The sequence below is a fragment of the Notothenia rossii genome (assembly GCF_949606895.1).
Source record: "Notothenia rossii genome assembly, chromosome: 4".
In the NCBI taxonomy this organism is placed as follows: Eukaryota; Metazoa; Chordata; class Actinopteri; order Perciformes; family Nototheniidae; genus Notothenia; species Notothenia rossii.
The window spans coordinates 75,415,313-75,427,542 of NC_136902.1; the positions used below are offsets into that span (position 1 = coordinate 75,415,313).

The window sequence follows — 12,230 nt, forward strand, 5'->3', positions numbered from 1 at the left end:
TAACCGGAAAAGCATGAAATGGGACCTTTAAAGACTACTTGCTGAAGTGCAGTGAAAAACAAAAATTATCTTTTGAGAATTGAGGACTGTGCTCGCATTGGCTGCTGATGTTTCTCATGTGGTAAAGAAAAACTATAAAGGTCAGCATCCAGGTCAGAAGTACTTTAGTGAAGGGGAGGGTGGTTCATGATGGGTTGGATCACTATCATCTATTCACTCTGCTTGCAAGGACAATGTCGGAAAACCAAACATGCAATTTCATTGGGCAGACAGGGTTTATGGAGTTTTCAAAAGAAGGTGATCTTATTATAGGAGGAGTGTTTCTATACCAGTACTCGCAAACTGATGATAATGGCTACCAGGCTTTGCAAATGAATACTGCACAGGGTAAGTGCTTAAAATATAATCTATAAAAATGGAATGCAATTTAGGAAATCGCAAGTTTAACAATATGTGTGTGTCTGGTGTGTTTCAGCTTTAATAACTTCTTTATTAGTAAAGTCCAATACTTAACGTTATGTTTTCAGGTGGCATGCCAGGAATTGAAATTCGCCAGAGCGGTGATTTTCACTGTGGAAGAGATTAATAGAGATACTGAACTTCTTCTGGAGTTAGTCTGGGTTATAGGCTGTTCAATGGCTGTGGGAGTGAAAACCTGGTACACGTAGCTGCAGAAGCTGTAATGGAGACGACTCAAAAGGCTGCAGAAGTCACATCCAGGCTCTCTTAGGCCATTCATCTTCTGGAGTGAGTGAAGGCCATAAACAGCATACTAAGCCCCACTATCCATTCCACAGGTGAGTAGATACAACTGTAGTGTCCAATTTTTTGCTTTATATATAATATTTCCAACTTTAAAACATTTGTATTCTTATTTGCTGTATTTTGCATGTTGTTGTTGTTGTTTTGCTTTGAAGGTAAGCCATCTTGCAACCTGTGCTTGTTTGAGTGACCAGAAGACGGTACCCCTCGTTCTTCAGAACTGTGCCAAGTGACCACTTTCAAATCATCGCTATTGTGCAGCTCATGAAATATTTTCGACTGGCGTTGGTTTGGGATTATTTACGCTACTCTTTGTACTCAGAACAAGGAACCGCTCAACTCATTAAGGAAGCAAAAAGGAGGGCATATGTGTTGAATACACATTACCTACTCATGGAGATTAAATGAAAGGCAGATGTCTCCTTTTGTAAAGAACAATAAGGGAATCCTCGTCAAATGTGGTCCTGTTGTTTATGTCTTTGTCTCTTACCAGGTCGTTACTGTCAAGAATTGAAAAACATAACATAACTGGAAAGCAGTGGCTAGGTAGTGAGTCTTGGATCACACAGGTAGACCTAGCTTCTGTCAAGAGAAATAACATTTTGCAGGGGGCAATGGGCTTTGCCCTGCCTCAGGCATCTATACCAGGTCTTGCTGAATTCTTGCTCAACTTAAACCTGCGGATGAACAGAGAGTGCTTTGGTTAAAAGCAATTTGGGAGATGTTTTTTGACTGCACCTTCTCGTCATCAAATATCTCTACTATGTGCACTGGCACAGAGGATCTCAGGACTGTCTCCAATGGCTATACAGACGTGACACAATTCAGGGCTGAGAATAACGTGTACAAAGCTGTTTACTTGGTGGCATATGCCCTTCATGCACTATTGCAATGTAAAAATGGCTCAAATCCCACCACAGGAAAGCCCTGTGTAAAAAAGAATGAAGTTGAGCCTAAGCTTGTAAGGTTTGGTTTTTATTTTAATATAACTTATTTGTTTATTATTGAGTGATTCTTGGTTTTTTGCGGTAATGCAACAAATACATAAAATATCATATTATACATTAAGATATTAGTGTACCATTTGAATGTTAAGTCTATGATTGCTAAATTGGTCATTGTTCCTCTATAGGTGTTGGAACACATTAAGTACGTGAACTTCACAACAGAGAATGGAGCAAAGGTTTTCTTTGATGAAAATGGAGACTCAGTTGCTCAGTATGAATTAGTTAACTGGCAGATGAAAGAAGACAGGCTCTGTGGATATTGTAAATATCGGTCAATATGATACCGCTTTTCCAGAGGGGGAAAAGTTCAAACTAAAAAAGAACACCACAATTGTTTGGGAGGAAACAAGAATAAGGTAAAGTCAACAGAGTGTCCAGTCCCCATACTGTATATGCAACTGTGAGATAGATAGAAAGTCTTTACTTGATAGAAAACTAATTGATATGTCAGATTTGTTTGATGATTAAAAACATATATCATTGTATTGCAGACATTACATATGTCCTAACCCACACAAGATAACGGACAAAAGTTCTCATAACACTGATCATAAAATTTCAAATTGAAATGTAATGTACAAAATACTTTAAAAAAGCTAATTGAATTGTGTTCCTTATACTTTATAATAACTTAATGAACTATATGTCCATGATATACAAAAACATTTTGTTTCATTTGTGGGTTTTAAATGCCGGATTTTACTTTTTCAGGTCGTAAGGTCTGTCTGCAGAGAACCATGCCCACCAGGGACTCGTAAGGCCATGAATAAGTTGAAGCCTGTGTGTTGCTTTGACTGTTTTGAGTGCCCTGAGGGAACAATAAGTAATGAGACAAGTGAGTAAATCAATTAAAATTGAATATTTTCATGTGTTTTGTATGGGGGGTATATGAAAGAGCAACAATACATTTATATTTTTTAATAAAATATAATATTTTTACATTTTATTGTTTGATTATGTCTTATTGTAGTGTAATGATTGTATTTCTCTTTCACAGATTCCCCTGATTGTTTGATCTGTCCACCTGAGTTTTGGCCAAATGAAAATAAAGACAAGTGTCTTCCGAAATTGACTGAATACCTGTCTTACAAAGAAATCATGGGAGCACTTTTAACTGGATGTGGCTGTGTTGGCGTTTTTCTATCTCTTCTGACATCAGTCATTTTTTTGACTCACAAAGAGACTCCTATTGTGAGGGCCAACAACTCTGAGTTGAGCTTCCTGCTGCTCTTCTCCTTGACTCTATGTTTCCTGTGTTCTCTGACCTTCATCGGCCAGCCCTCTGAGTGGTCCTGCATGCTGCGACACACAGCCTTCGGCATCAGCTTTGTCCTCTCTATCTCTTGTGTTATGGGGAAAACAATAGTGGTTCTAATGGCCTTCAGGGCTACACTTCCAGGCAGTAATATGATGAAGTGGTTTGGGCCTGCCCAGCAGAGACTCAGTGTTCTGAGTTTTACTCTAATACAGGTTATAATTTGCATACTTTGGCTGGCAATCAATCCTCCGTTTCCCTTTAAAAATATGAACCACTATAAGGATAAGATTATTCTTGAGTGTGCCCTGGGATCACCTGTAGGGTTCTGGGCTGTGTTAGGATACATAGGGCTCTTAGCTTTGTTATGTTTTCTACTTGCTTTCTTTGCTAGAAAGCTGCCTGATAATTTTAATGAAGCAAAATTTATCACATTCAGCATGTTGATATTCTGTGCGGTCTGGATCACCTTTATCCCAGCTTATGTCAGCTCTCCTGGAAGTTCGCTGTGGCTGTGGAGATATTTGCTATTCTAGCCTCCAGTTATGGGCTACTATTCTGTATATTTGCACCCAAATGTTTTATTATTTTACTCAAACCTGAACTGAACACAAAAAAACATCTGATGGGGAAAACTGAATCCAATTAAATACAAATAAAATAAGTATTTGATTTTATTTATGATTTGGCTTGAATTTTACAGTGACACTATTCGTTACAAACATATTAGCTAAAACAAAACATTACATTTTAGATGATTCCATGTAGTGAATCCTATCTGGTCCCACAGTACTGACATTAAAGACATTTAGAATAATTTGTATTTCATATTAATAAATCAGTTAAAAGTTTAAACCATCCATGACTTTCTGTGTTTTCATTTCAACTTTATTTATATTTCACAAAAACATGTAAAAAATGTTTTTATAACCTCTCCTGGACTGTTTGTTATTTAGTAGCCCCAAATATATTAAAGCTATTAAAATAAAACATCTTAACCTCACTTTATTCTGGGACATTACTTTGCAGACCATGTTCCAGTGGCAGCCGGCCCATAGGGGCGCTAGGGGTGCCGCCCCACCTCTTCCCACATTCTACATTCTCATTAAAAAATACTTACATTTTAATTAATTTTATACTTTTTTTTTTTTAACAAGGTACCGTAATTTTCGGACTATAAGGCGCACCTGAATATAAGCCGCAGCAGCTAAATTGAATGATGTGTACATATATAAACCGCACTGGACTATAAGCCGCGGGTGTTTTAATGTTTAATTACCATAAGAGTTCTTGCACAGAGGGGATTGTCGGGAAGAGATGGCTGTTTGAGGAAGCTCCCATTTTTTAACATTTCAACAAACAAGTTGCATATTTGCATAACGTATTCAAGTGTTACCATTTAGTGCAATAGTAGCTACAGAACATGTACTGTGCTGTGTAAACTGTACTGTATCACATAGCGTTTCAGACACACAAACCTTTCAACTTTCAAACTTAAACGTTGCGCTCCCAGCGCACGTACCGGCAGTGATCTACAGCAGTGGTTTTCAACCAGTGGTACGGGGACAAACTGTCTCGCTCTCGTAATGTCTGTCTGTCTTGCTCTCGTTCTGTCTCTCGTACCACTCTCGGTTCCGCTTTTACTTTTGCGCGCTAGCTGTCTCACTCTTTTCCGGCCTCCAGCTTTTCCTGCTGGAGCCCGCCGCTTAAAGGTGGGGGGCGCGGACCGGCCATAGAGCCCATAGAGTTAAAGGTGGTGGACTGTAACCTGTAAAATCCATAGATTTAGGAGGTCCCCTAGTGGCCGTTAACTGTAAAAATCCATAGATTAGCCGCACCGTTATATAAGCCGCAGCGTCGAAAAATAGGAAAAAAGGCGCAGCTCATAGTCCGAAAATTACGGTACATATTATAGTTGGTGCCAGTAAGATGTATAATCTTCGATAAAATATAGATTACAATTGTTTTACGATGTCTAAAGTTAACCGAGGATTTTGGAAAATAGCATGAAATAAGGTCTGTTGAAAACAAACCTCTTTGATAAATGCACGTTTTGTTCAGCCGGACAATATCCACATGTCTACCCTACTTTTATCATTTTTAATCATAAATCTAATCGCCAGAAGCAAATTGCTAACGTTATGCTATAAATGAACTACAGCAGGGTTGCACGACTTCAACGTCACGCCAACTTAAAATCGATATTCTAAAATACAGATTCAAAATCGTACAAGTTGAAGTGTTTGTTTTAACAGTTTGCAAGAGCGCAGGTACTTGCTTTCTAGCAGAACAGGGGCAAACAAACTTAGCGTTTCCGTGTTCGGCGTAATGAGGTACAATGTCCTCATCAACTTCTTTGGTCCTATTCAGCCACTTGTTAACAACCATCGTTTTTCAGACACGTAAACTCTTCAAAAATCACCATTGGGGTCACTGCCGGTGTATTTAATGTCATAGAACAAAACGTGATCCGCCTCTTAAATTTGTGTCAACCACAGACCTTATTTCGAGCTATTTTCCAAAATCTTATGGAGAAATCCCATTGACTCTGAGACAAGGGAACCAGTAGTGGTAACATCAGGGCTGCCCCTGGCCAACTTGTGGACCCATGCAAAGGTTATGTGATGAGGCCCTCTGTGTCGCGAGCATCGACGGCAGGGGTGCCGGGTAAGCCGCAAGATGGCGGCGTTCTCAGACGCTGCGGCTCACAGCTCTCTGTTTTGGTTGTGTACTGTTTGTTTTTGTTAGTGTGCGTGAACACCCTAGAACAGGCCAATTACATATACAGTCGCATGGACTTATTTGACATAGGGATGAGTTGTCGCTCTGACATCACAGCCGATTTCCACCGGACTAACAACAGGACATAGCGAGACCACTCGGGTCTCCCTGGATTGATTTCGGGCCTGTGAAGCAACGCAGGCGCCGGAGGGAGAGGAAGCAGAAGCGAGGATGCCGTGCAGGCCTGCTTGCTAGGCTAAGGAAGCGGCCGCACCGACTACCAAGCCTCTTCCTCGCAAATGCCAGGTCCATCGTCCACAAAATTGACGAACTGGAGGTACTACTAGCTGCTAGGGGTTTCACCAACTAATCAACTAGTCGACTAGTCGACTACCTTTACCACTAGTCGGCGCTGTAGGCCCTAGTCGACTAGTCGTGGAAAAAAATTGAGGTAAACGAGGTGCTGCAAAATGCTACAAAACACGTCCGACATTCTTATGTATGGCAGTACTTCAACGAAGATGTAACCAACTCCACAGTGAAGTGTCAGTTGTGTACAGCTGTACTGAAGTACAATACAAATGCATCTGCTATGCGCAACCATCTGAAGATGAAACACCCGCTGCCGACAGCTAGCACTAGCAGTAATGCTAGCACCAGTGAGCAACGGACCGGCGTCAGCACTGAACAGAGGCAAACGAACAGCAAGAAAACACGGGTCAACAGTGATGCGGATGATGAGCTACGGGATTACTGCCAGCGGACACCGCATATCCCCACAATGGATAATCCACTGGAGTGGTGGACAGAAAACGTGCACCGCTTCTCCCGCTTTTGAGGAGCTACCTGGCTATTCTAGCCACAAGCACCCCGAGTGAGAGGGTTTTTTCCCTGGCAGGCAACACTGTCACCCGAAAGCGGTCAAGCCTCCTTCCCTCACATGTCGATGCGTTGGTGTTCAAACCAAAAATATGGAAAGGTGGACGTTATCGTGGAGGACAGCGAATAAAGTGTTGCGCAATGCGCTGTTGCGCACTGGATTTACGTGGCATTTATGTAAACAAGAGTTTTTTGCTGTCGATTTTGGTGAGTCCAGTGTTTGTTATTTACTCAGCCATGTAACACAAATTAAAATGCAGTGTTTAATGTTACTGTATGAGTTCCAATAGAAAATACAGTTGTAAACCTCTCTTTGTGTGTCTCTATTATGACGTAACGACTAGTCGACTAGTCGACTACTATTTTGAAAAACTAGTCGACTAGTAAATATTGGTAGTTGTGAAACCCCTACTAGCTGCTAACACGAACGTACGCGACTGCTGTGTGATGATCATCACATAATCCTGGCTACACCCGCGGATTCCGGACACAGCAGTGCAGCTACCAGGCCGCTCTACCCACCGCTACGACAGGAACAGCACTTCCGGTAAGAGCCGAGGGGTGGGGTCTGTGTGTTTACATCCACAACGACTGGTGCATGGACAGCAGGGTTACACTAACACATTGCTCTCCCGACCTGGAAGTAATGTCTATCATGTGCAGACCCTTTTACCTGCCCAGAGAGCTGACGGGGGTGATAATTAACACTTTTTATATCCCACCTGATGCTAACGCCAGCATTGCACTTGACCACCTCCAGAGCTTAATAAATAAACAACAGAGGTCCCATCCGGACGGAGTTCATATTGTAGTTGGAGACTTCAATCATGCATGTCTCAAAGATGTGCTTCCCAAATGTGTACAATATGTACGATGTACCACCAGAGGAAAGAACATACTGGACCGGGTGTATACTAACCTTAAGCATGCTTTCAGAGCGGTCCCACTCCCCCATTTAGGACTATCTGACCACCTCTCACTGCTTCTCATCCCAGTTTACACCCCCCTCAGAAGTGAAACCAAGCCTGTGGTCAAATATATCAGAACCTGGCCCGAGGGGGCACTCTCACAAGTGCAAGAATGCTTCGAACACACAGCGTGGGACAGATTTGGAGGAACACACAGAGGCTGTCTTATCCTACATCAAGTTCTGCACAGACACTGTAACTGTGGAAAAACGCATTCGGGTCTACCCAAACCAAAAACCATGGATGACAAGAGCGGTGCGGTCTCTCCTGAGTTCCCGTGACACAGCCTTCACGTCGGTGGACGCAGCCCAGTACAGCTTGGCAAGGGCAAATCTGAGGAGAGGCATCAAGGCTGCAAAGGAGGACTACAAGGGAAAAGTGGAGGAGAATCTCGCTCATAACAACACACGGTGCGTTTGGCAGGGCCTTCAACAGCTAACCAACTATAAGGGCAAAACATCTGGCACTACTAGAGCTGACGCCCACCTTGCAGAGGAACTAAACCACTTTTTTGCCCGCTTTGAGGCTAGCAGACCCCCCACTTTTCTACTCTGCCTCTGACCCTGCTAACTACCAGCTCCATACCACCTCCCACTCTCAAAGAACATCAGGTGAAGCAGACGCTGAAGTCTGTGAATCCTGGAAAAGCCGCAGGACCCGATGGAGTACTCGGAAAAGTACTCAAAGCTTGCGCTGACTAGCTTTCAGGGATCCTGACCAGGATATTCAACCTGTCCCTGTCACAAGCTTGCATTCCATCCTGTCTGAAAACGGCTACCATCATTCCTGTCCCTAAAAAGACACCATTCAGAGAGCTCAATGACTACAGGCCCATAGCGCTAACATTGGCGGTGATAAAATGTTTTCAAAGACTGATAGCCGACTACATCAAAGCCAGCCTCCCACCCTCCCTCGACCCTCATCAGTTTGCCTATAAAGCCAACAGATCCACGGATGATGCCATCGGCACGGTCCTTCACACAGCTGTGAGCCACCTAGAAGGCCCAGGCACTATATAAGGATGCTGTTTGTCGATTTTAGCTCAGCTTTTAACACCATCATACCTGACATACTAGTGGAAAAACTGTCAAGCCTAGGTTTCCCCTCCATTTTATGGGCCTGGATTAATAATTTCCTTAGAGACCGTCCTCAGACAGTGAAAAAAGGCCCTTATTGCTCCTCCACCCGCACCCTCAGCACTGGCTCCCCGCAGGGCTACGTGCTGAGCCCTCTACTCTACACTCTCTACACACACGACTGCTCTCCCATTCACCCCTCCAACTCCATTATCAAATTTGCAGATGACACCACTGTGGTCGGCCAAATATATAAGAGAGACGACAAGTCGGCATACAGAGACGAGATCCTGAAGCTGTCTGCGTGGTGTTCAGCAAACAATCTGTATCTGAACACAAGCAAATCAAAAGAAATCATCATAGACTTCAGAAAGCACCGTCCAGAGCACGCCCCCCTTCACCTCAATGGAGAGAGAGTGGAGAGGGTCTCCACCTTTAAGTTCCTGGGGGTTCACATTTCGGAGAGCCTCAGCTGGACAGCACACACCACTGCAGCAGTTAAGAAGGCCCACCAGCGACTACACTTCCTGAGGGTGCTTCAGAGAAACCGACTGAACAAGAAGCTGCTGGTGTCCTTCTACCGGGCGACAATCGAGAGCGTGCTGTCATACTCCATCTCGGGGTGGTATGCAGGATGCTCAGCTGCGGACAAAAAAGCCCTGCAGAGAGTGATCAGGATGGAAGAGAAAACCATCGGCTGCCCCCTGCCCTCTCTGGAACACATCTCCACCTCCCGCTGCCTCAGCAGAGCTAACAAAATAATAAAGGACAGCTCTCACCCAGGTCACAGACTGTTCTCTCTCCTGCCTTCTGGGAGGAGATACAGGAGCTTCAAGTCATGGACAAACAGACTCAAAAACAGTTTCTACCCCTGGGCCGTCAGGCTGCTCAACCACCACACATAATGCTATAACCGTAACCATTCTCACCCATACACACACCTTTTAATGCACTTGATATACTATTTTTATATCAATATTTGTAACTATTTATTCCCCCGTATGATTGTATGTTGTCTGTCCTATTGCCGTGTTTTTTAGTTTTAAGTATTTTTTTGTAGTTTTTGCACACCGGGATGCACTCTGAATCTCGTTATACTCTGTGTATAATGACAATAAAAGGCTTTAACTTTAACTTAACTTCCCAAATATTTTTGTTGCATCCTGGTAAAATAAAAATATAATGTATAATCTTGTTTGTGTCTTTGACATTAGCGCTGCTATGCAGCCACCTGTGCCCTGTTCTACGAAGCCAGTTCAACAGATCCTGGATATGCTTGAGTTATCTTAAATAATCCTAACAAACGAGATCTCGCTAAGCGGTCCTACGACGCTGGTTATCAACTCGCTAAATCAAGCCAGGGTTTCTCTTTCCAGGTGAGAGCGCGTTCACGTGAAAGGGGTGGGGTTAGCAACATTTGACCAATCAAAAACAGGGACAAGTGTACTGACAGCGCAGCGTCATACTTCATTAATGAAAAGTAAACTAATATTAGACAAATATGAACTTTAAACATCCATGACTTAAACATATAATCCAGGATACAAGCCACATAGTTGCACGTGCAAGGTGAATATAGAACAACTGGTTAACAAATAAATAAACTACCGATTGTTTGAAAGTGTACAACAGGTTTATGATATCACTGCCCCATCTAAGACACGAGTGGATCTGACTTTAATTAAATTTGAGTAGAGTGTTTCGTCAACTTAATGTGTTGCTTAAAATAATAATTCTGCATACAGTATGTGACAATGTAAGTGTTGCACGGCCAGATACGGCTCGAGAAGCTGACATCAGACAAGGAAATATATGATATATTATGATATTATTATCGATGATGTGATTGATGATGTGATATGAATGATAAGTGCGACACGTCGGCGTCTTCTCCGCATACGGCAGTTTAAACTGTATTTCCTTTATCCTGTAATATGACTTGATAGATTTAAACTCCGTACACTGAGCTCTGATTGGTCAGCAGGCGGTGCTTTCACTGAGTTGATCTCTTTTCTATAGACGCCGGAGGCGGGCAGCGGCAGGTAAAAAAAGTTATTTAGCCTTCCCAAACCTGAGCCTCATGCGCTCATGGTTGACGGGTGGAGGGGGGTGCTAGTGGAGCACGCGCGTGACCTGGGAGCTCCCTCCACAAGATGAGGCTCCTTCCGCGAGGTCAGGCCCCACGCAGTCAGCGTGATCTGCGTGTAGGGAGGGGCGGGCTAGTGGTGGACGGCCCATAGGGGCACTAGGGCGCCGCCCCACCTATTCTCACATTCTAGATTGTGATAGAAAAAATATTTTAATTTTTTTATAAAACACGTTTTTTTTAAACATTTTTTATTTTAATGAGCAAGGTACATATTAAATAGTTGGTGTCAGCTAAATGTATAATCTACGATTAAATATCGATACCACAAAATTACGATGTCTAAAGTTAATGATAAGTCACGTGTTTCCTACTTGGGGCGCAGAAATCTTTGGCATTTGACTCTCGTTATAAGTGACGCATGTGCAGTCCCCACCTCTTCAATGCAACAGATAGGAGCAGCATGGGGCGGGCATACCAAACCGAGCCCAAAGTAGCTGTTGACACCGCCAACAAGTTAACAGAGGCGTAAGAGTGAGTGATTGACATTTGAATGAGAGAGAGTTAGATGGAGACCGAGTGTATCAAAACTAGATAGCGAATATGAAGAAGGAAAATTATGTTTAATCACCCAAGAAACACCCAAGAAACACCCTTTTAGAGGAGGACACTGGAGGGAAAGCTGAGAGCAAAAGAGCTTGGACCTAATCAGCCTGACATAGGCAGGAGTTAAGGACAGAGGAAGGCAGCATACATGCTCTTTTTCAAGGAGCTGGTTTAGCATGAAGGCTGGGCTAACTACCTGTAGCAACACCAGTGCTAATATATTTTGCTTCCCCAGCATGGATCCAGACAGATGTGAGTGACTTAAAGCACATATCAGAAAAAAATAAAAGCATGAACAAACTAAAGTCCACATGGATAATACTATGCAACTACCCATGTTTAGGAAAGTAAACACAGCTGTCCAATGAAGGCTACAGGATAGGGATCGGTAAGCATAATAAGCAGGTTGACAAAAACAGGCACTAAAAAAATAGATTATATAAAGTGCTGTGTGCCTTTGAGCTATCCCTGCGTTGTAATATGACATATGTTTTGGGTTTGTGTATAAGTTTGCTTACATTTTGGTAGAGCCCCCCCCTGGAGTAGTGCATCCTACCTATCTGGTGCTACAATACTGAGTATAAGACAGTAATGTCTTGGTCAAGCACTTGAATATTTACCATGGTCAATGAGCGTGGAGGGAAATCTGTTGCAGAGAATTGGCTCACCAGCGCACTCCGTCGTGCCGATGAGCCTCTCCTTTTACTGGGCAAGAAGACACCACGTGACCCTGATGCCCACAGTAGTAGCAGCTTCCTTGTTGGACTCGGCACCGTCTTTCTTCTGGAGAGACCTTGGCTCTGCCCAGCTGCATGGGTTCCTCCGGTGCAGCAGAGGACGCTGGTTCCTTGGGCGAGGCTGAGGAAGGTG

General features: G+C 43.2%; 1 pseudogene across 1 annotated transcript in view; it reads left to right on the top strand.

Annotated features, from left to right (window-relative positions):
* LOC307034927 (vomeronasal type-2 receptor 1-like) overlaps positions 1-3,673 on the top strand; it is a 13,885-nt pseudogene extending 10,212 nt beyond the window's left edge. Inside the window, exons 4-8 of the transcript in view lie at positions 528-797; positions 918-1,723; positions 1,895-2,125; positions 2,481-2,604; positions 2,767-3,673. The product of the transcript in view is annotated as a vomeronasal type-2 receptor 1-like (transcript). The remainder of the gene's footprint in view (positions 1-527; positions 798-917; positions 1,724-1,894; positions 2,126-2,480; positions 2,605-2,766) is intronic.
* The last annotated feature ends 8,557 nt before the right edge of the window (positions 3,674-12,230 follow it).